This window comes from Neofelis nebulosa, chromosome 9 (genome assembly GCF_028018385.1).
Source record: "Neofelis nebulosa isolate mNeoNeb1 chromosome 9, mNeoNeb1.pri, whole genome shotgun sequence".
In the NCBI taxonomy this organism is placed as follows: Eukaryota; Metazoa; Chordata; class Mammalia; order Carnivora; family Felidae; genus Neofelis; species Neofelis nebulosa.
Window position 1 is genome coordinate 133,739,850 of NC_080790.1, and position 22,655 is coordinate 133,762,504.

Here is a 22,655-nt window from a genome sequence, read left to right on the forward strand (position 1 = left end):
TTCATATTTTTTATTTTATAATATTTTTCCAATTGTTCTGTTTGAGAATTTGAAAATACACGTTGCAAAATTCCTAAAGAATTAGCAGGGCTGACATGATTCCAATGTGACTTCCCATGCATTGCGCAGTGTTAAACCACCGAGTTTGAGAGATTTGAGTGGTAACCCCTCCTGTGTCTCCAGTCAGGGTTTCATTAGCATTTGGTTAACCCACTTGGGTTAACTCGGCCTCTGTTTCTTCACCTGAATAATGGGCATAGCTATGGATTCTTACAAGGATCAAGTGCTATCTTGTAGAAGTTCCGTGAAACAAAGTAATGCCATAACAGGTTTAAATTCTGAAATAAATGAGAAGCATCATGATTTTGGCAACACGTGATACCAAAGCAGCCTAACCTCCACCCACGCTGGAGTCATTCACACACCTTGACTTTGAATGAGTCTTTGAAGTAAATCCTGGCTTTGACATTCACAAGCTGTGTGGCTTTGGGCGGTGATTTATTTAACAGCTGTGAGCTTTGGTTTCCCTCTTGGTGCAACGGGTATGGGACTAGCCTTTTCCTTTGTAGGACTGATTATAGTAAGGGTGCTGGTTGGGATGGTAACATGCTGATGTTGATGGTAATGACTCACTGTCGTTTTTTGGCGGGTACCATGCTGCGCACTCTACACGCATCACCTTCTAGTGTTCTCTGTGACCCCCTATGGCAGGGACAATTACAGTCTCATTTGTTTTAATGGAAGGGAAGGAAAACGAGGTGTATTGGCATTAATTAACAAGTCCAAGTGCACCTCGGTAGGAATTCGCACACCTCGGACTTCAGTGTTGTCTTGATGGACTTGTAACATGTACTGTGTCTCATTCTCTGTGTTTATTGCCCTCTGGTGACTTGAACAGCATTCTCTTGTATGAAGATTAAAAGAGATGTAGTAGGTATTAAATGTTCAGCATTTGTCCAGAGTAAATGCTAGTACATAAATACTGTTTAATTGGCATTACACTTATTTTGCTCTTATCTATCAATTATAATCTTTATCCCATTACTGCTATTCCCTTTAACATTAAGAACCATCGGGAAATGACTAAATTATTTATTCTCCTCTACAGAGACACAAAAGTGAGCAGGGCGCATACCAGAAATGATGAGGGATGACCAGATTGCTATAGTATCTACTAAGAGGCAGAAACGCATTCTTCATTTAGGTCTAAGTTTGAAGTGGAATTAGGACTTGCAGTCAGTTTTTTTCAAATAACTAGCTTGTATTTTTTTTTTTTTTTTGATGTTTCATTTATTCTTAGAGCGCGAGCGGGGGGAAGGGCAGAGCGAGAGAGGGACACAGAATCCGAAGCAGGCTCCGGTCTCCGAGCTGTCAGCACAGAGCCCGACGCGGGGCTCGAACTCATGGGCCGCGAGATCACGACCTGAGCCGAAGTCAGATACTTAACCAACTGAGGCCCCTCGGCGCCCCACCTAGCTTGTATCTTGAACACATACCATGAAGTCTGTAACACCGTCCTCTGGAGGTTCAGTTAGGAAAGAGAAATGGGTTGTTGAAACATGATGCTGTACCAGTTCATTTGAGAGTGAAGGATGCATCCAGTAACTATTTGTGAGTTTGGCGGTATGCTGTGAAATAACCAATTTGTCCGATTTTATCTTTGAATTAATACTTGTTTTGGCTTCAGGGAGATGTGACGCATTGGAAATTGCATATTACCTGTGGCAAACCTGACTTGTAGGCTTTTAGTTACCACCCGACTTCAAATTGTTAAGAGAGAGAATTCTGGTGGGTTTTTTCTTTTGACACGTTTGCCTTCGAAAATCACGTGTGTCCTAGCGTTCGTGGTGCGCTACGAAATGCCTCCTGATGCTCCTTGACCTACAGCTTCTGCTGAACATCACACTCCTGTAGCAGTGCTCAAGCCTTTGGGTCCTTCCTCTTCCGGGCCGTTGGACCAAGACATCTCAGTCAAACTCCTGGCCTCGCTCCCCAGATACGCCCCTCGTGTGTCCTTCGCAGTCAGCTGTACCTCCATCCTTCCAGTTGCTTGGACCGTGGACTTTAAGTCATCCCTGACTCCTGCCTTTCTCCCACGTTTCATTAGTACCTCCTTAGCAAATGCTATTAGCTCTGTGTTCAAACTATATCTAGGATTTAGTTCTTAGCACCCTCACTGTTACCGTGTAGGTCAGAACTCCATGTATTATCACCTGGGCGAGGACAGCAGCTTCCTACCTTGCTTTCTTGCTTCTATCCTTGCTTGCTTCCTTAGTTGAGATGACACTTGAGACTGAAAGTCAGAGCATGCCACGACTCTGCTCAAAATTCCACCAGCCCCAAATCTTACGAAGAACAAAATCCAGAGTCCATCTCTGGCCTCCGAAGTTGCACATAACCGTGGCTCTGGCTCCTTCGCTGGTTTCCTCTACCACTGGTCCATTCGCTGCACGAGCAGCGTTACTTTTCCTTAATTATGGCAGGCGGGCACACTGCCTCGGGACCTTTGCACTGCCTGTCCACTTGGAATGTTCTTTCTCTGTATATGCCTCCGCCTGCTCCCTTGCATCGTCTGGCCCCCTGGTTGAGTGACTCCTGGCAGAGAGCCCTGTGAGCACCCTCTGAAGTAGCATGTGTCTTCTCCCATTGGCCTCATGCTCCATTTCCTGGTCCACGTGTTTTTCCACACTGGTTCTCCAATTTTCCGTCACCAGTGGGGTATTCAGTCCCTTTCAATTCTGATGCTGACTCCTGGAGTTGGCACAGACCCCGCAGGCTAAGCAAGGGCTCTACCCAACAAGACCAACCGACCGCACGTGCCAACTGCAGATGGGATGCTCGGGCTACCCACACTTCTGCCTGCTGACTACGAATTTGGGGCTCCCCCAGCCCCCTCTACAGGGCTAGTAATTTGCTAGAACAGCTCAGAGAACTCAGAGAAGCACTTTGCTTGCATTTACCGGATTATCGTAAAAGATGTAACTCCAGAACAGCCAAATTGAAGAGATACCGAGAACAAGGAATGTGTGGAAATTCCATGTGCTCTCCGAGCCCGCCACACTCCCAGCACCTTGATGTGTTGACCAATCCCAAAGCTTCCCAAACCCTGTCCCTCAGGGGCGTCTAGGGAACATTCGTTACGTACGCGTGGTTGATTAAACCGTTGGCCGTTCGTGATTGAGCCCACCCCCGCCCCCAGAGGTGGAGAGAGAGGGTTCCAAGCACAGGGTTCCAAGCCTCTGATCACGTGGTTGCTTCCTCTGACCCATCAAGAGTCACCTCATTAGCATAAATTTAGGTGCTGCTTATGGATAATAGAAGAGGCTCCTAAAACTCGGGAATTTCCAAGGCCTCTGAAAGCTCTGTGCCAAGAACTGGGGACAAAAATGAAATCTCTGTTTCTTGTGCCACACCCACCAGCCGACTTCATCTTGCACTTGGGTGTTGATGGTCTACGTCTGCTGGAATGAAACTCCGTAGCAGCAGGTGACTTTTCCCAGTTTTGCTTCTGGTCTTAGTCGTCACCCAGAACAGTGCCTGGTGCACCACACACTCAGTCATTACTCAGTAAACACGTCGAATGAGTTACTTAATTGAATTAAATTGAATGTTAATTAACAGTCAGTAGTTAATGGAGAAAGATCACAGATCAAGGCAGAGATGAGTAAACTCGTGCTCCACGAGAGTCAGAACCATGAGAGGGAAGACCAGAGGTTTTCTGAAGAGCTTTCTAGGTTGAGTGTCAGTCCTTTGCGACACTCTTTTATTTCTTTAACTTAGCGAGTTCTCTGAGTTCCTCCTGTCTCCTGAAAATAATCCCTCTTTTCTTAGGCAAGGTTGAATGGGCTTTCCATTTGTTGTAAGCCGAAGTACCTTGGTTAGTGCAACCCTAATAAGCCTCGAAAAGCAAAAGAAATGTGCCCGGCCCATGATCGGTGCTCGGTAAATGTTTTCTAACGAAGGAAAATACCCAAGCATGCCCCCTGCACTGCTTAGATCAAACCAAGTTCAATGTCTTCCCATTGTAAGGAAGGCTGAGGGGAGGAACATAAGTTGTGGGAAGGGAGGAGAAAAAGTTGTATAAGGAAGTCTGGGACTAGAGGAGAGGCAGGGCATTAATGCTGAAGCAAGAAGTGAGGGGGTAGCTGTGCTGTAGGTAAAGATGGGGTTTTGTCCGTTTGTCCTCACATATCGGTCTGGTCCACTTAGCAACATTAAGCAGATATTTGCTTATAAATGTCCTCATTTGGTTGCAGTGGAAATTAACAGGGCTTGCCCTTGAAACCCCTGTAGCTCCCAGAAACCCCCAGACTTTTCTTCTCTGACCACATACTCTCCTTGAATGACCTGATTTTAGGTATATCTATTCTGGTGACAGATATTGAAACAGATTGTTGTATGTTTCCCTCCTTTCGTAACTGCTAGGGAGCAGCGAGGACAGTGTTGGTTGCATTTTCTTCATGATTCACTGGGGAAAACTGAGATGCAGACGAGCTGGGGAATTTTTATGCCCAAGACCACACGGTGGAAGGAGGGTGAGAGTTTCAAACTCAACTTTCGGCGATTCTGAAAGCAAATTCACATCATTTCTTGGGGTTTTGCTATGTCTCCTCTGCTGCCTTACTTTATCTTCATAACTTAATTTTTATTAAGATAATTAGCATGCTCTCGCTTGTAGCTGACATCTCTATCAGATTAAAAACCAGACCTTCACAAGAACACGAAAAAGGTTGGGTTTTTGTAACTTTTCATTTGTGGTTCCTGGTTGTAGTTTGCTTTCAGCCAGCGGACAGCTCTTTGGAGAAGAACATTATTCGAGGATGTTCATGAGTGGGAGATGGTCACCGTCTGGTGAGAGAGCACGGCCACACTGTTGTGTTAAATATTCCAAGTGGCACTGCTCTGAACTCCCGGGGTTATTTATAGTGGGTCTAATTATGAATGTCCTTGCCCTGAAAGGAAGCGTTTTCTCCAAGGGTGGGGGACTGGCTAACAAACTCCTGAGCTCCGACAGTGGAAGGGAGATGCCTGTTCCTCTCAGTTGGGTGGAAAAATCTTTAGTCTTCTGGTTGACTGTGGGGCACAAAGGAATATTACCTGGACATAGGGAGTTTCACTGAATGGACCCAAATTACTGTTTTTGGACTCAAGCATTAAAATTCTTATTTCAGGGGCGCCTGGGTGCCTCAGTCGGTTGAGTGTCCGACTTCGGCTCAGGTCATGATCTCGCGGTCCGTGAGTTCGAGCCCCGCGTCGGGCTCTGTGCTGACAGCTCAGAGCCTGGAGCCTGCTTCACATTCTGTGTCTCCCTCTCTCTGTGATCCTCCCCTGCTCACACACTGTCTCTCTCTCTCTCTCTCTCTCTCTCTCTCTCTCTCTCAAATAAATAAAGGTTAAAATTTTTTTTTAAAAAATTCTTATTTCATTCTCGTGCACCCTTTGAACACATTTATGCAGGGAGCAATGACGATCAGAGAAAATATTCACTGAAGTGCCCCAACGAGTAGGTAACCCATATTTTGGTCAGTTTTTATTAGTTTATTTCTTCAGGGCTTGTAATAATTGTGGGACACGTTTCTGAGTGTGAGGTGGGGGTGGAATAAAGAAAAATCTAGATGCAGCTCTGGTTTTGAGGTATCAGTACCTGTTACGTAACCTTTTGGGAGTTTCTTCGTTATTAAGGTGGAGACGGTGATCAGAGTACCGTCGTTGACAGAGTTAAATAGGCTCCGTTTCTGCAGAATCCCAGAGCTGAGGCTCTCATTAAATATTGGCCATTATTACACATTTGAAATTAAACCACTTGAAACTCATGCTGCCTATTTTTACAGCTTAAAATTTGTTATTATAATAATGTGGGCAACCCTTTCATCTTTAGTGAGATCATAGAGGGGTTTGTTAGAAGTTGCGTTCAGGTCTTCTCATGCTTCCCATTTGGCGGGTCAGTTTGTTTCGAAGATTTGCCTGCAGATGTGGGGCTAAACACTAAGAAATTAATTGCTTTTTAAGAAATTCTAAATGTGTGCGCCACAGTGTGGGATTTGGGGGCGCTGGTTCCCTGCTACAGGCTACGTCGTTTCCTTTCTGTTCTAACCACTTGTTCTGAGTTTTACTGGAAACCTGGCTGCCTCTCCTGATTCAAGCCTCCCCTTCTCTTATTGATCTCTGTCCGAGAAGTCTGCACAAAAGCCACCAGGAGTCTTTTGACCATGGCTCTTCATTCCTCCCTTCTAGGTTTGATGAGGTCAGGTTTCAGAATGGCCGGCTCGACAGTTTTCTCCTTCTTCTGTTGATGGTATTGGATAAAGCCATGCTGTTTCAAGGGCATTTTTGCTTCCGTCTGAGGGATGTCCTTTCTCTGCATGGTGAGGGGCGAGGCCCCAGAGCTGGGACCCCGACAGTCTGGCACCAGGATTCACGGAGTCCTGACTGGTGAATATTCAGGAAAGAAATGGATTTGTTCCCTTTGATCCAGAGCCGGCTGCCAAGGGTGCTGCTGGAAAGTGAAAGCAAATGTGGGGCTTGACAACCTGGGTGTTATTAAGCACGTTAGAAATAATGATTGTCTCCTTAGGAATGAACTTTCTTGCTGTCGACTCCTAGTTATAAACCAAGTGAGTATTTGGCAGAAACCAAGCACAGTTGGTTAAAAAAAAAAAACAACAACTTGAAAACACAAGAAAAGATGTCCAATTGTCGCATGCCTCCTCGAGCCATGTAATTAAATTAGACTGTGTTATTTCAGAAACACCTGGAGTGGTTCCATCTTCCAATAATAGGTATCTCCTCGTACACACGCTCGGTCTGAACTCCGAGAAGACAGGACAGCCGCCTGGTGCAGAGAGCGGCCTTTCTTCCTTCCTTCCTTCCTTCCTTCCTTCCTTCCTTCCTTCCTTCCTTCCTTCCTTCCTTCCTTCCTTCCTCCCTCCCTCCCTCCCTCCCTCCCTCCCTCCCTCCCTCCCTCTCTCTCTCTCTCTCTCTCTCTCTCTCTTTCTTTCTTTCTTTCTTTCTTTCTTTCTTTCTTTCTTTCTTTTCAACACCAGTGTGAAAGACCGGTACAGTTCCTTATTCAGAGGGAGAGACGTTTTAAAGTCAGTTGCTTACCGCAAACAGGTAATGTCTGTGAAATAATGAGATTTTATTAAGGCACAGTTTGCCTGATCTTTCATCCTGCCGCAGAGCGATTCAAAATCCTTGTGGTTTCTGTACAGGTCTGATAAGGATGCTGACCTAATCGTACTTGGAGCAGAAAGGGCAATCTAGAGGCTTTCTTTCATTGATATTTCTCTGCAAAATGGACAGTTTGAGCAACGTGCCTAAAAACGCGGATTTGGTCTCCGGACGATATAGATGTATTTTACTTTGGCAGCTGTAATTCAAAGTCCAGTGGCAAACTTGAGGAGCAGTGTTTCTGAATTTGCCTCCTCTCTGGGAATGACGGCTTTCAAAGTTTTTATTTTATTTTAATAGGTGTTTTATGGTTTGGCAAGTGAAGATACATTTTAAGTGTATATTCCTGTGCTTAGAATTTCATGAAACTTCTGGGGCACCTGGGTGGCTCAGTCAGTTAAGCGTGTGACTTTAGCTCAGGTCAGGATCTCCCGGTTCATGGGTTCAAGCCCCACGTCAGGCTCCGTGCTGACAGCTCAGAGCCTGGAGCCTGCTTCGGATTCTGTGCCTCCCTCTCTCTCTGCCCCTCGCCTGCTCATGCTCTGTCTCTGTCTCAAAAATAAATAAAACATTAAAAAAAAAAAAATGTTAGGGGACTCCTGGGTGGCTCAGTCGGTTAAGCGTCCAACTTCGGCTCAGGTCATGATCTCACAGTTCGTGAGTTTGAGCCCCGAGTCGGGCTCTGTGCTGACAGCTCAGAGCCTGGGGCCTGCTTCGGATTCTGTGTCTCCCTCTCTCTCTGCCCCTCCCCCATTCACACTCTGTTTCTCTCTCTCAAAAATGAATAAACATTAAAATTTTTTTTAAGAATTTCGTGAAACTTCTTCCCATTTACAAATACCTGGTTGTCCCAAGCTGTCAGGTCCCTTCCTTTTATAGAACCATGTGTTACGATGGCACCTGCAGCCTCTGTTGTGTATACTCCTCTGTATGGTCCAGAAAGAAATCTCGTACCCATTACCAGTCACCCCAATTTTCCCTTCTCCTCAGTCCCCTTGCAACCATGAATCTGCTTTCTGTGTCTATGGATTTGCTTCTCTGGGACATTTCATGGAAGTGGAATCATACAGTATGTGATCTTTTGCGTCGGGATTCTTCTAACTTACTATAATGTTTTCAACTTTCATTCACGTTGTAGAAACTTTATTCCTTTTGACGGCCGAATGATATTCCATCGTATGGCTAGACCACCTTTTGTTTATCAGTCGACGGACATTCATGTCGTTTCTACCTTTGGGCTATTTGTGAACATTTGCGTGCAAGCTCTCGTGTAGACATATGTTTTAATTTCTTCTGGGCATTGACTTTGCTTTTTCACCTAGCATTCTGTCTTGAAGGAGACCGTTTTGACAGATTCAGGGTGGCCACAGTCTTCTTCGCAACTGTGTGGTCGTCCATAACATCCTTGTTTTGCTTACCGGTACCCTGATGATGGGTATTCTAGTTGTTTCCAATCCTTTGCTATCACGAATAATGCTACTTGAACACTCTTGCACACGCAGTATGTCACACGTATAACAGTTTAAAGGTAAGCTCAATTTCTACAAGTGGAATTGCTGGGTCAAAGGATATGTACCTTTTGGGGGAATATCTTGCCAAATTACCTTCATGGAAGTTGACCTCATCGCATTTCCATCTGTTAAGAAGACCCTGAGGAAACATTTCCATCTGGATCTGGTATAAAGGATAGTTGTGACTTTCCTCAGTGATTGGTTTGTTTTCATTTTATGGAGAATTGACTCCTAGCTCATCAAGTCTGTACTACGTTACCACCGTTATTAAGTATATGGAATGGGGTTGTGGGTTTTTATGTCAGTGTTTCATTTTTGTTCATCTCATGATATTGCAACGGCATTACGTTGGATATTAGAACTCTCATTCAGATGGGTCGTGAGTCAACTTCAGTCCTATCTTTGGACCTCAGAGCTTTAGAAAACTGAAACTTGCCACAGAAGCTACATGATAGGCCAGGGAAGCTTTAAATTTTGGGTGAGTTTGAGTCCTGTCCGCTACAGATAGGACACCTAAGGAAAAACTAATAAAATAAGAGAGAGAAGTTGCCAACTCTGCTTCATTTCTTAACGATCCAGAGTGGGAATGCCTTTCCACGGTCTTGTAATATTCAACAGCTTCCTACACAGCTTCTCTTTGGTCTGGAATACAAGGGAGATGAGAGTTGAGCCCTTGCCTCTACATGTCACTGTTGGAGACAGAGTCTTGGGGAAATTGGTTCCAATTAGCTTTTAGTGCCGAAGCTCTCATTTTCTTCCTATTCTTTGTAAAGGCAAAGGCATTTCTACCAAACTTTGTAGAGACAAGTTTCCAAGAAAGCAAAAAGGAGGAATTTATATGAAAGCCACTGGCTCTACTGACAGTCGTATTTATTTGTTAGGCATTCATTTATTTCTTTATTCCGTTGGGGAACTATTTTCTTGTGTGCTCACCATGATTCAGGAATTTGAGTGATGCATAAAGTAGGCACTGCCCTTCACAGAACTTACAGTCTAGAGGAGAGAATTAAAAAAAAAATTACCTTTCAGGGGTTCCCTGGGGGGCTCAGTTGATTGAGCGTCTGACTGTTGATTTCGGCTCAGGTCATGATCCCAGTGTGGTGTGGGATAGAGCCCCTGTGTCAGGGTGTCAGGCTCCACACTCAGCTTGGGATTCTCTCTCTCTCTCTCTCTCTCTCTCTCTCTCTCTTGCTCTCTTGCTCTCTCCTTCTCTCCGCCGTCTCTGCCCTTCTCCCCTATTCCTGCTCTCTTTCTCTCTAAAATGAAAAAAAATAACCATTCAGTATCATGGCAAGTCAAGGTGCTTTGGGTCTAGCCTCTGACAATTCATTTATTCAGCAATTACTTACTGAGTCCCTTCAATGTGGCGAGCACTGTGCTGGAGCTGAGGAGAAAACAATGAAGCCTTCTTTTTTTTTATCTAAAAACTTTGTTTTTAATACTTATTTATTTTTGAGAGAGACAGAGTGCGAGCAGGGGAGGGGCAGAGAGAGGGAGACATAGAATCCGAAGCAGGCTCCAGGCTCTGAGCCTTCAGCACAGAGCCCAACGTGGGGCTCGACCTTGGTAACTGTGAGATCATGATCTGAGCTGAAGTCCGATGGTTAACCGACTGAGCCACCCAGGCACCTCCCACTCCCTTTTTAAAAAAAATTTTTTAATGCTTGGAGGCCGCATTCTAATAAGAGTGCCTGTCACTTATTAAAGGTTCATTATGTGCCAGGCATTGTCCTGAGATGCTTTAAATGTCATCTTAAAAGCCCAATGAGGGAGGTACTATTACAGTTACTGCATGAAGTTCAGAGAGGTTGATCACTTGCCCCAGGCCACACAGTGTGTATGTTTTGGAATCAACAGCGGAGCCTAGGCAAGTTGGTTTTGGAGGCTGCGCTCCTGACTTCTGTCATACATGCTTCTGTGCGTGGTCTGTGTGGATATTGGCCTGGGTGTGACGAAGGTTTCCTAGAGGAGGTGACGTGACCTGGGGCAGATCAGCCAGTTTGAAGGGTGCGAAATGGGAACCTCGTTCCCCATGGAGGCTTGACACCAGGCGTAAGAAAGAAGGGGGGACGGTTCCAGCAAAGAAGGGAGCCTGGTGGTGGGGAAGGCTGCAGGTGGGGATATACCTCTCCTGGCAGAAAACGTCGACGTCATTTGCTCCCTTGAGACTTCGGCGCCGGGACCGTTGCTGTCCACAGCCTCAGTTGTGTTTCTTTTCCTGCTGATGAATCCTGACTGTGCCACTTTTTTCTCTTGTTTTCCTTGTCGCGGTTGCCGGTGACTTTTCTAGCCAGGCTCCCATTTAGGCAAGATGCCAGCGGACTTGGGGGACTGAAGTCTGGTGACATTTTCTCAATTTCCAGAACTAATTGCTGCCGCCTGACTTAGAAAATACTTGGAAGTTTTTGAGTGTCTCGCCCTGGGACTGCGGGCACGTCTCGGCTTGTTGGGATCTGTGTCTACCTGACTCCAAAGGATCCTATCACATGAACAGCAGGAATGTTTGGTCATTGTGATGCTTGGTTTCCAACGTGACAAATACTTGCTTTCACTGCATTTTAAAATTCTTTGGGTATGTATGTTGCCTTATCAAACAGACCTGATTTTGATCAATTCATCCTCTTAAATCTGGATACAGGCTTCAGTTTTGAGAATGCTTTTCTTTAGCTGATGTCATCTTTTTCTCAACTTGGACACTGTTGACATGTTGGGTGAGATAATTATTTGTCTTAGGGACCTATCCTATGCACTGGAGGATGTTTAACAGCCTCTGCCCACAAGATACTGGTAACACCTCCCCAGGTGTGACAAGTAAGTATGTCCCAGACGTTGTCAAGTGTCCCCTGGAGGGCAATCTCTTGTCCCCGGTTGAGAACCACTGATCTAACCGTACCGGACTCTTGATTATCATCTACAGTATTCTGTCATTTAGGTATAGACATAGATATAGATATTTTACACTTTATTTATTTTGAGAGGGAGAGAGACAGAGAAAGAGAGAGAGAGAGAGAGAATATGAGCAGTGGGTGGGGATAGGAGCAGAGAGAGAGAGAATCCCAACCAGGCTCCACGCTGTCAGCACAGAGCCCTATGTGGGGCTCGAACCCACGGAAATGGTGAGATCATGACCTGAGCCTAAACCGAGAGTCAGATACTTAGCTGATTGAGCCACTCGTGTGCCCCCAGATATAGATATTTTTTAAAATCTGGGTGATATATAGTAAAAGGCCATTTCACAGAATTGTGATAATCAGAGATTTAAACATCTTTTTCTAACCTGTTACAATTAAATTAATATGAATGGTGGTAATAAAATAATAAAGCACAAAATTAGGAAAAGAACATATAAAGAACAAAATAATAATAATGTTTATTGAACTTGCACAGACCTGTGCACTAAGTGCTAGTATCACTGTTTAACAGGCGGAAACTTAAGCTCAAAAGGGTATTTGCTCAAAGTCAAGCTGACGGTGTTTTTATTAACCTTGATTTATACCAGGCTTTCTATTTTTACAGCTTCAGTTGTACCTCTCTTCATATTAAATTTGTGATATAACAAACAATATTTTTATTTTTGATCATTATTTATTATTTGATTTATTCCTCAAGATAAATTGTTATTTTTTCTGAAGAAAGGTCAACGTTAAAAGATGAAAAGTGTGTGTGTGTGTGTGTGTGTGTGTGTGTGTGTGTATGTATATATATATAATTTTTTTTTCCCTGAGAGACAAGGAGAGTGTTCGTTTGCAAGCTTGGGGGAAAGGCAGAGAGAGAGAGAGAGAGAGAGAGAGAGAGAGAGAGAGGGAGAGAGGGAAAGAGAGAGAGAGAATCTTAAGCAGGCTCCATACTCAGTGCGGAGGCTGACAAGGGGGGTCAGTCCTACAAGCACGGAATCAGCACCCGAGCTGAAATCAAGAGTTGGATGCTCGACTGACTGAGCCACCCAAGCACCCCAAAAGATGTAAATTATATTTTTTACTGAGTTTTATAATTTTAGAGACAGTAAGTCCCTCCGATGCTGTTTTCAAGCAGCATTGTGTTTGGACAGCAACTGCATTACATATAACGACTTCTTTGATAATCATGTCAGTTTTTGCTATTCTGATAACGACTTAGTTAAGTGTTACATTATTGTCAAGAGTAACTTCATTCCCTGAAGAATGACTCCACAAAGAAAATGGCCTGTATGGTGGGACTACCAGTTATAAAAAATGGACGGTTCTGAATTTTTGTTTTGTTCAGATGTTGTGGATTTGAGGTCAGAGTGTAGATCATGGTCTGGGAGGCGGACAGACCTGATTTCAAGGGTCGACTCCGTAATAAATGGAAGTCTTAGTATGACACATAATATATTAATATTCATATTAAGTCTCTGAGACTTAGAGTTTTCACCCATATAAAGGGAACGTTAGTAGGTCGTAGCTCACACAGTGTGAGTGACACACGATAAAGTTCTTGTAAGATAATTAGGTGCCCTACATGAAGCCAGCACTCATCGAAGTTGAGGGGGATAATGTGTCACAATAATGTGTTGGCAGTGTTTAATACCACTCATGGGTAAACCAAACCAAAACCAAAACCAAAACCAAAAAAACAAACAAACAAAAAAACCCCCAAAAAACCAACACCAAAACTCAAAAACAAAAACCCAATCAAACCAACCAACTTTGCAGATGCTGTCAGTTTCACATCGTTTCACATCAAGAATAGTTTTGAAACTGTGGTTTTTTTGTTGTAAATTGCCCATGAAAATCTATAACCAATTTCTCCCTGGCCATCAAGGGTTCCTTCTCTTGAATTCTAGGCTCAGAATTTTTTACCATATGACTATCACTCCTCACCATTCTGCCCTTTTCTGGCAACATCTGTTCCTTGTGGTTTTTTTTTTGTTTTTTTTTTTTTAAGAGTGTCTTCTCAACCATGGAATTCATTTCCCTTCCTTTCTTTGAGCGTGATACTCTAATTTTCTGTACTCAGCCCTCTCACGGAATGACTTCTACTCACTGTTGTCCCAATAATGTGGAGGAGTGAGTGTTGCCGAAATGTTTCCTTCTGAAAATCATTACAGTAACTTCACTTCATAATAGGCATTTTTTAGTGAAAACCCCTACTTTTTTTTTTTTTTTTTTCCATAGTGGGTAGATCTTTTTCCAGTTTGGTTAGAGCCTGTTTCTAATTATAGGAATATATTTGCTTTAGTCTATAAGGGAAATAGAACCGTCTTGAGGTTCTGTGGTTTAGGACAAAACCCTTGATGTTTGAGAACACTGATGTGACAGATAACCACTAGAGTCTTTCTCCATGGCATACAAGGTAACATTTTGTGGAATGCACTGTTTAAGGAAAAAATACGATTTTGTCATTGTTTCTTTTAAAAGACTGCCTCTCGATACCGTTTTCATGTTTGTATGCTAAATAACTTGGGCTTTTTTTTTTTTTTTTAACGGTCTCTTGCATATAGATGTTAAGCCTTGTCTGGAGATGTCAGGTCCATTACGAAATTCTGGAAATCTCTTTGAGTTCTGAGTGTGGCTTTTCCCCATTCATTTATTCACTCAGTCATTCAAAATAAAGAAATGAGAACCCAATGCTCCTCTAGGCCCTGAGGATTCAAAGTAATTAATATCAAATATGATTTTTTTTCTTACATTCCAGGGAGGAAGGCAGACCGTAAATATGCAGACAGATCAATGAGGGGGATTATTTCAGATACTGATTTGAAGTGAGCGTGCGCGGGGGACGGGGGGCTGCTGTAGATTTGGGTGGTGGGAAGGTGGCTCTGAGGAGGTGACGTTCTGGTCGATTGTGTGTGCACCGATGGTCTCAGTTGTTCCCCTGACCTTTACTCTGAACCTTTATTGTCCCGTCTGTCCTCTTTGACCACGTGAGATGAAATATTAGCAAACTCGACACAAGCAGAGGCTTATTTAAAGCATTTTGTACAGAGGCTGTAAAAAGCATTTACCTTCTGCTCTGGGACAGACGAACACACATGCCTTTTCCTCTTCTCCTGCTAAGTGCCACTAAAACCCCTGGACATTACGTGTCAATCAAACCTAAGGACCTGAAAGATGGAGAAAGCCAGACAGGCTGGGACCTCAGGACGCGGGGGCAGCACCGCGGTGAGTTTCCTGGGTTTTCTTCTTGCCAGACTTGGAGCTGGCATAGCTCGCCAGTAACCCAGAAATGCCCGTAGGTACAGGCGAAGCAAAAATGCCCCAACGCAAAACCTTTCTTTTCTGGCCAAAGGATCAGAAAATGAGGCAGCCTAGCAATGCAGAAAACCTTTAGAAAGTAACTACTCTACGTTAGACACCACGGAATAGACTGTGGCCACTTGCCAACCCGTGTCAGCAAAGGCTAAGTAAGGATCCTAGACTTTAAGCCCTTGTGACACTGGGTAGAGGAGTACAGACTTTTCCAATACCCTCTTAAGTGCGGTACTTGAGAACTGTGAATTAAGCTGACAAAAGACTTATGGGAGAAACGACATGCCAATGTCATTGCTATTTTTACATGCATGGGGACTTCACAGAAAAAGTAAAGATCCAAAGAAGTGGTTAGTCTGGAGTCTTATATGCCATTTTAACAGAGAGTAACAATTTGGGGAGAGGTGACTAGGAAACGTAGAGTAGATTAGGGCTGTGTAGTAAGGTTTGACTCAGCTCAGACTCATCTCAGTGCCGTCTGGTCTTCCTGGGACAAGATGCAGAAACACCTTTAAAATACAGGTTGATGTCACCTTTAAATTTTTTTTTTTCAACGTTTTTTATTTTATTTTTGGGACAGAGAGAGACAGAGCATGAACGGGGGAGGGGCAGAGAGAGAGGGAGACACAGAATCGGAAACAGGCTCCAGGCTCCGAGCCATCAGCCCAGAGCCTGACGCGGGGCTCGAACTCACGGACCGCGAGATCGTGACCTGGCTGAAGTCGGACGCTTAACCGACTGCGCCACCCAGGCGCCCCTTGATGTCACCTTTAAAGGGAAATTTACGCCTTGCTCTTAGGCAGAAAGAGGTAGGGCAGACAGCTTTTGCTGTCTCTATTGTTTTCCACTTGCCTTCCGCTCAAAATAATCCTATGCCAAAGTGGCGTATTTTAAAGTCATATATTGCGATCCCCTTCAGCTGTAACATGGGGCTCTATGAGGTGGTGTCTGTGAAGGCCAAGTCAGGAGCCAGGACTTCTTCCCCATCCGTTGGTAATTAGTACCCCCCCCCCCCCCCCCCCCCGCATCGTGGTGTCAGTGGAGGCCCGTGAGAGAGTCGGGACTTTGACTGTCGTCCAGTAGTAATGAGACCACTCCCGGTGCGGTGTCCGTGAAGATCGTGTGAGGACACAGAACTCTCACCGACCCAAGTGTAATGAAGGGCCCCCTCAGGCATCAACAACCCCAAATAGGGAAGCTGGATTTCTACAGCAGTAACAAGGAAGCACACTCTACCTCCCACCCCTTCCCGTATCAGAGTAGGGTTGGAGGAAGCCAGCTAAAATAGAAGGTTTAATTAAGATCCAGAAACTTAAAACACCCAAAACGTCCACATTGCCACAACAACACGTACGTGGTGTACCAGGAATGAAGAAGACTTCAAAGCGTAGTTGTCGACACAGAGATGACAGGCATGCTAGGTTTATGTGGCAACGATATTTAAAGAACCGTAATGAAAATTCTCCAATGAGTAATTACAAACATGCTTGAAACACACACACAAAATAATAGAATGTCTCAGTAAAGAGCTTCCCCGAAAGAAATAAGATAGAGAGGAGAACCAAGTAGAAATTTTAGAACAGAAGATGCAGTAATTAAAGTATCTGGCGGATGGGCTCAACAGCACTATGGAGGGGAGAGAGGAAAGAGAGAACAATAGGAAGTCCCCAGTTTGAACAACTGTGAAAAAAAAAAAATTCACAGTTTCAGGAACCCGTGGAAATATTACAAAAGATCTAACAGTCGTGGCATCTGAGCCCAGGAGAGGAGAAAGAAGGTAGGACCAAAAAAGTACTCAAAAGAAATCATGGCTGACAGGAAATATGGCACAAGGACGTTCACTTGTCACATGCTGAAGAAAGAGCCATCAACTCAGAAACTTACACCTACGAAGTATCCTTCAAGAATGAAGGGGAAACAAAACCTTCTCAGATGAAGGGAGACTGAGAGAATTTGTCACCAGCATATCTACTCTAAAATAATTCAAGGAAGATTTCTAAACAGAGAGGAAAGGATAAGAGAAGGAATGGTGGAACGTTGGGAAAGAAGAAGGAACTCGGTACGCAAACATGTGGGTGAATATAGTAGGCTTTCCTTCCCCTCTTGTTTCCTAAATCATATTTTATGATTGAAGCCAAAATTATAACACTGTTCTGTGTAGTTCTCGATGTACATAGAGGGGTTTTTTTTGTTTTGTTTTTTTTTGTTTTTTTTTAGATAATTATAAGCCAGAGAAGTCAACGTGAGTAAAGGGTGATAAGGTTTATCCCAAAGAAATGACGACTTCCCTTCCCTCAGAACTCTGTGTGTGAGTGTTTATAGCAGTTTTCTTAGAAAGACCCCGAGGCTAGAAAAGACCCAGCTCTTCCTCAAAAGAGGAAGCCATTGACTAAATGGCTCAACCAGCTGTGGTATGTCAATACTGTGGGATATTACCACCTAGATGAATCTTCAGAGAAGCATGGGGAGTAAAAGAAGCCCAGCCCAAAAGGATACACGCTGAATGACTGAATTTGTAGAACATTCTTGCAATGCCAACACGATAGAGATGGTGAGCGGATTAGATGAGGCTTAAGGAGGAGGTCGTGCAGGAAGGAAGTAGGTGTGGCCATCAAAGAGCAACATGAAGATCCTCGTCTTGAAGGAAATGTTCTGTGCCTGGACTGTATCAATGTCAACATCCTGGCTGTGATACAGTACTAAACGTTCTCAAGATGTTACCTTTGGGGGAAACTGATCAGAAACATAGAGGATTTCTCTGTAGTATCTGCTGCCACGGAATGTGACACTACTGTTATCTCCAGATAAAGACATGGATTAAAAATGAGAAGCTTTTACATTTTTCTGCCCTTTCTCTTGGACTTTTTGCTTGCTCCGGGAGAATCAGCCCCAGCCTACCATTTGGAGAATCCAAGACCACGTGGTACGGAGCTGAGTCACCCCTCGCAAAGTCAAGAAAATCCAAGACTTGACTGCTTGTGTGTGAATGAGACCATCCATGATGAACAGACAAAGGCAGGTCAGATCGGCCATTGTATCCATAAGGAATGATTCGTGGTTATCGTTTGAAGCTGCTAAGCTCTGTTGTGAGTCTTCTGCAGTAATAGTTAAGTGACAGAGACATTTCACCGAAGACCTGAAGGTTGAAAGGAGGCAGCCAGGTGAACAGCCAAGGGGAAGAAAGTTGTGGCAGGTTCTCCCGTCCTTTGTCAGAAGGGCATGTAACATTTTGGGGGCGTGTCATGAGTGAAGCAGGAAGTGGTGGGAGGTGAGGTCTAACCAGGTGGCCGCGGTTGGATTTTGTAGGACCAGGCTATGAAATTGTAACTTAGTGTTGGTGATTTGGGTTTGGCGATCACTTGAAGACTGCTCTGGAAGTGGCTTTGGAAGCCACAATGAGATCATTTCTTTTTTAACTCCACCAAATACTTAGTGGGTACGTGCTACCAAATGACTTCGTTCCATAAACGTTGTCCGTGATCATTATCACCGCGTGCCAGGCATTGTGCTGTGGGCTGGGAGACCTAATGATCTGTCTCTTCACACTACAAAGTATGCTTTGTGGACTGTGCTCTGTGCACTGCAGTTTCTTCAGTGTTGGGATAGGGCCTAGCATGTAGTACATGCTCAGTTAATAATCGCCAATTTTTTTTTATTTTATTTTTGGGAGAGAGGGAGAGAGACAGAGCGCAAACAGGAGAGGGCAGAGAAAGAGGGAGACTCCAGGCTCTGACCTGTCAGCACAAAGCCCAACACGGGGCTCGAACTCACAAACCATGAGATCATGACCTGAGCCGATGTCAGAGGCTCAACCGACTGAGCCACCCAGGCGCCCCAATAATTGCAAAATCAACGAGTAAATGAAGAACCAAAATGCGTGTTGTCCTTGTTTGCATGCAGACCTAGATATAGTGAGCCACTGACTGCTCTAGAGGGCTCCCCAAGCAATGGAAACACTTTAAATGCACTAGTTTGGAGTGCCACCTGGGTAGCTCAGTTGGCTGAGGGTCAGACTGAGCCAAGTCACGGTCACGGTCTCGCGGTTTGTGAGTTCAAGCCCTGCATCCGGCTTGTGCTATTAGCGCAGAGCCTGCTTCTTCAGATCCTCTGTCCCTCTCCCCCACTAATGCTCTCTCTTTCAAAAATAAATGCACTGATTTATTCACTTCTGAGAGCAGCCCTATGGGAAAGATGGTATTTTTCATTTAAAAATAGAATAAAATCTTATCTATAAAGGCTCATATCTACAATGTATACATAACTTCCTATTCCTTATGTTTGATAACGTAATGTTTATATAAACCTCGATGTTGAACAGGCATAACAAACTCACTGCATCATCAAATTCCACGTCGTCTCTACAAACCCTGGTGGCCTTGCAGGCTTGTTGAGCTGGGTCGGGGGAGCTCCATACTTCCCACTTGCTCAAACTAAACACCTTGGAATTGTCCTCGACTCTTGCCTTCCTGTCCCTACACCCAGTGCCGTCCGTGAATCTCGCTGTTTCTGCTTTCCAAACACATCCAGACCTGATTCTGACCACTTCTGCCTTCCTTACTTCCATCCTGGCCCCGGTCCCCACCCCCTTCTGCATGGCTTACTGGGTGACAGCCCCGAAGTGGTTTCCCTGCTTCTGCCTTCAGACCCCTGCAGTCTGTTTACCGTACCTCAGGTCATGTCCCTTCCCGTCCCACTTCTCATCATTCAGGGGACAAAGCCAAAGTCTTTCCCAGAAGATCACAGGACCTATACAGTCCGACCTACTCTCACCCCCACCGTCTGTGAATTGTCTGGACTTCCACTGGCTCCCTTGTTCTTCCTTCTGCCTGTGGGTGTCTCTGCTCAACACCCGCTTGTTTCTTTGGCCTGGAGAAACGGGCAAAACGTGTCTACTCAGTTCACTCACTCTTCTCCAGCCCCTTCTAGGTGTTCGTTCAGGTGACAGTTTCTCTGAGAATTCCCCTGATTATCCCCCTGAAAATGCTCACCACTGGCCATTTCTGTCCACTTTTCCGGGTGTGTAATTCCTTATGACATGTGATCGGTGTCCTGTAAGACGCATGTGTACATGTGCATGTATCCTTTTGTCTTATCCATGATCTGTAAGCCCGGTGAAGGCAGTGGTTACTTTCCCGTTTGTTTACAGCTGCAACCCCCAGTCAGTGCCTGGCAGGGGTAAATATTTGTCCAGTAAATATTTGTCCAGTGAATTAATGATTGATTTCAGCACCCAGTGATGCCCATACAGCAGCTAAGATTTTCTGTCATTTTTAAAAGATTTTTTAAAAAATGTTTTATTTAATTTTTTGAGAGCGAAGGAGAGAGAGAGAGAGCGCAGGGAAGGGCAGGGAGAGAGGGGGCTACAGGATCCGAAGCAGTCTCTCTGGCTCTGCACGACAGCACAGACTTGGGGCTCGAACCCACAAACTGCGGGATCGTGATCTGAGCTGAAGTCGGACGCTTAGCCGACTGAGCCACCCAGGCGCCCACAGCATTTCTTTAGAATAGTTTGGCTTTTTTCCCTAAAAGGTTAGTTAAAAATAAAAGCTAAATATACGGTTGCTGTATTTGTGTTTATTTCCATTATCTTACCTTGTGCTTTTTGTTTTATCCATATTACTCCTTTTGATCTCCTTTTCTGTGTTGTTTTACTTTGTCTTTTCATTACGGCTTTTAAGATCGGTTTGGAAAACTTATCCTTCAGTTTTCTTTTAGTGGTTCCGATAAGTATTAGCATGCATTGATTAAAAAAAATAAATAAATAAAAGCCAAATAAATGATTTGAAGTGCTTATGGCTTCTTCAGACAGTTCTTTTGTTCATCTTCCTCTTCCTCTTCCTCACTCCGCGTCTCCCTCCCACCTGGTAGATCTGGAGAACAGAGAAGAATTGGAGGGGGAAGTCAAGGGGCACATAACTCTCTCAGTGTTGGTTCCCCCGACACCGGCTGGCTTTGTACTGACAACCGGAGGGGTTCCTTGGTGACGAGAACATTTGTGGCGGATATTGATTCCAGGAGAATTTATTTAAGTCACATATTACTTGTTCGGTGCTTACTAAAATATGCATATCTGCATCTTGACAAGTGAAGGTTGTGTAAAGGAAGAAAGCCTCAAAATAAGGCTAACGCAGTAGGGAGGCTCTGGGTCTTGCAGGTGCTGGAATGTCTTAAGACTTTCTTTGGTTTTTACCCACAGGCAACAGGCAGCCACAGAATGCTTTAAACAGTGGCTTGATGTGGTCAGATTAGGGTTTTAAAGATCACCCCAGAAGCAGTGTAGGAAACGGAATGAGGTGCAGCCAGAATGGAAGCAGGGAATCTCAGAACTCGGATGATGGTGACTTAGGTTAGGGTGGCGGTCCCCAGCAGAGCACTCAGGACATTCCAGGCTTTGCTAGAAGGAAAGTACACAGGGCTCGGGTTGCTGGATTGTGTTCAAAGATGGCTTTCCAAAAACAGGTAATATCACGACTCTCATACAGATGAGGAGTGAACATGTTACAAATTCTGCTTTAACTCATTAGTTAAATGAAGGAATAATCCAGAATATTATGAGCAGTTTAAAGGGTAACCTGAGGACCCACACATTTCTATATCTGGCAGCATGAGATCAGGGTTGTTGGCAGTGGGGGAGGGAAGTCGGTTGAACCAATTCTGAACGGGACAGATGCCTCTTCATGGACTAGAATTATGTTGCGTTTCTATGAGTTATCGACAATTTAGATGTAGAATAGCGCCCACAGAATCAGAGGCAGATAACCCTAGTGGTGTGTATGCTATAGAATGCACAGTTTTCCATTAAAACAGACATTTTTCCCAATAGTTTTGTGTGTGTGTGTGTGTGTGTGTGTGTGTGTGTGTGTGTGTGTGTGAGAGAGAGAGAGAGAGAGAGAGAGAGAGAATGAGAAATAGAAGGGTCAAGTATAGCCCACAGTCTTCTTGCTTGAGCCCCTGGGCCCTATCTGTTGAGTGAATATATATACACTGGAGTAGAAACAGATTAAAAACCAGGAATAACCTACTTTTGCAACTTAATAATTTACTAATAGCATTTTCTATGGTATACATACTGTTACAATATCATTTTTAATGATAGCAATTTCCAGTTTACAGATATGCCATAATGAATTAAATCAGTCCCCTGGAACATTCAGAGTGTTTCAGTTTTTATGTGGAAGAACCTTTTTCCCCTATGTTGGCATATTTCCTTAATTATTCCCTTAGGGGGAAAGTTCCTGGAAGTAATGTTTCCAGGTCAAAGGGTAGGCATAATTCTGCCTCTAGAAAGATTGTGCTAATTTACCTCACCATCAGCAAAGGATTGACATAGCTAATTTATTGCCTGTGGGTGCTTTTTAAGTATTTTTAATCCTCTTTGTACAAATTTTATTTTATAATTAATTATCCTGTTCTTGCTGGTACTTCTCTCTGCAATGAATTTAAAATGTACCTTGCTACCCACCGTGAAGTCTTCTCCCAATTAGCATTTCTTTCCTTACAAGTAAAGGTATATGTAAATGATAGGCACGGAATCAGGTTGTTTACTCACTAAAATGTTTTTCCCTTTATAAAATACATAATTCCGAACCAGCTCATTATTTTTAGTAAGCTGTCTTGTAGGTAGCAGCCTACAAGTTATGAAAGATGCGAAAGAACTCCTTTTATACACTTCATCTGTCACCTTCTGAAATCCCATAATGATAGGGTCCTTTGTAGGACTGGAAAGTTGCAACCTCCTGGGTCTCGGAGACCATCCAGGTCAAAG

At 44.1% G+C, this 22,655-nt stretch overlaps 1 protein-coding gene across 3 annotated transcripts in view; it reads left to right on the forward strand.

Moving 5' to 3' along the window:
- Nucleotides 1-22,655, forward strand: part of DOK5 (docking protein 5) — a 152,993-nt gene that overhangs the window by 40,587 nt on the left and 89,751 nt on the right. The window contains exon 1 of one of the 3 annotated variants that reach the window (XM_058686016.1): nucleotides 7,039-7,113. The exons of the other annotated variants lie outside the window; for them this stretch is intronic. The gene's annotated coding sequence lies outside the window, so the exon portion shown is untranslated. Of the gene's footprint in view, nucleotides 1-7,038; nucleotides 7,114-22,655 lie in introns of those variants that run through there. 3 annotated transcript variants of the gene reach the window in all.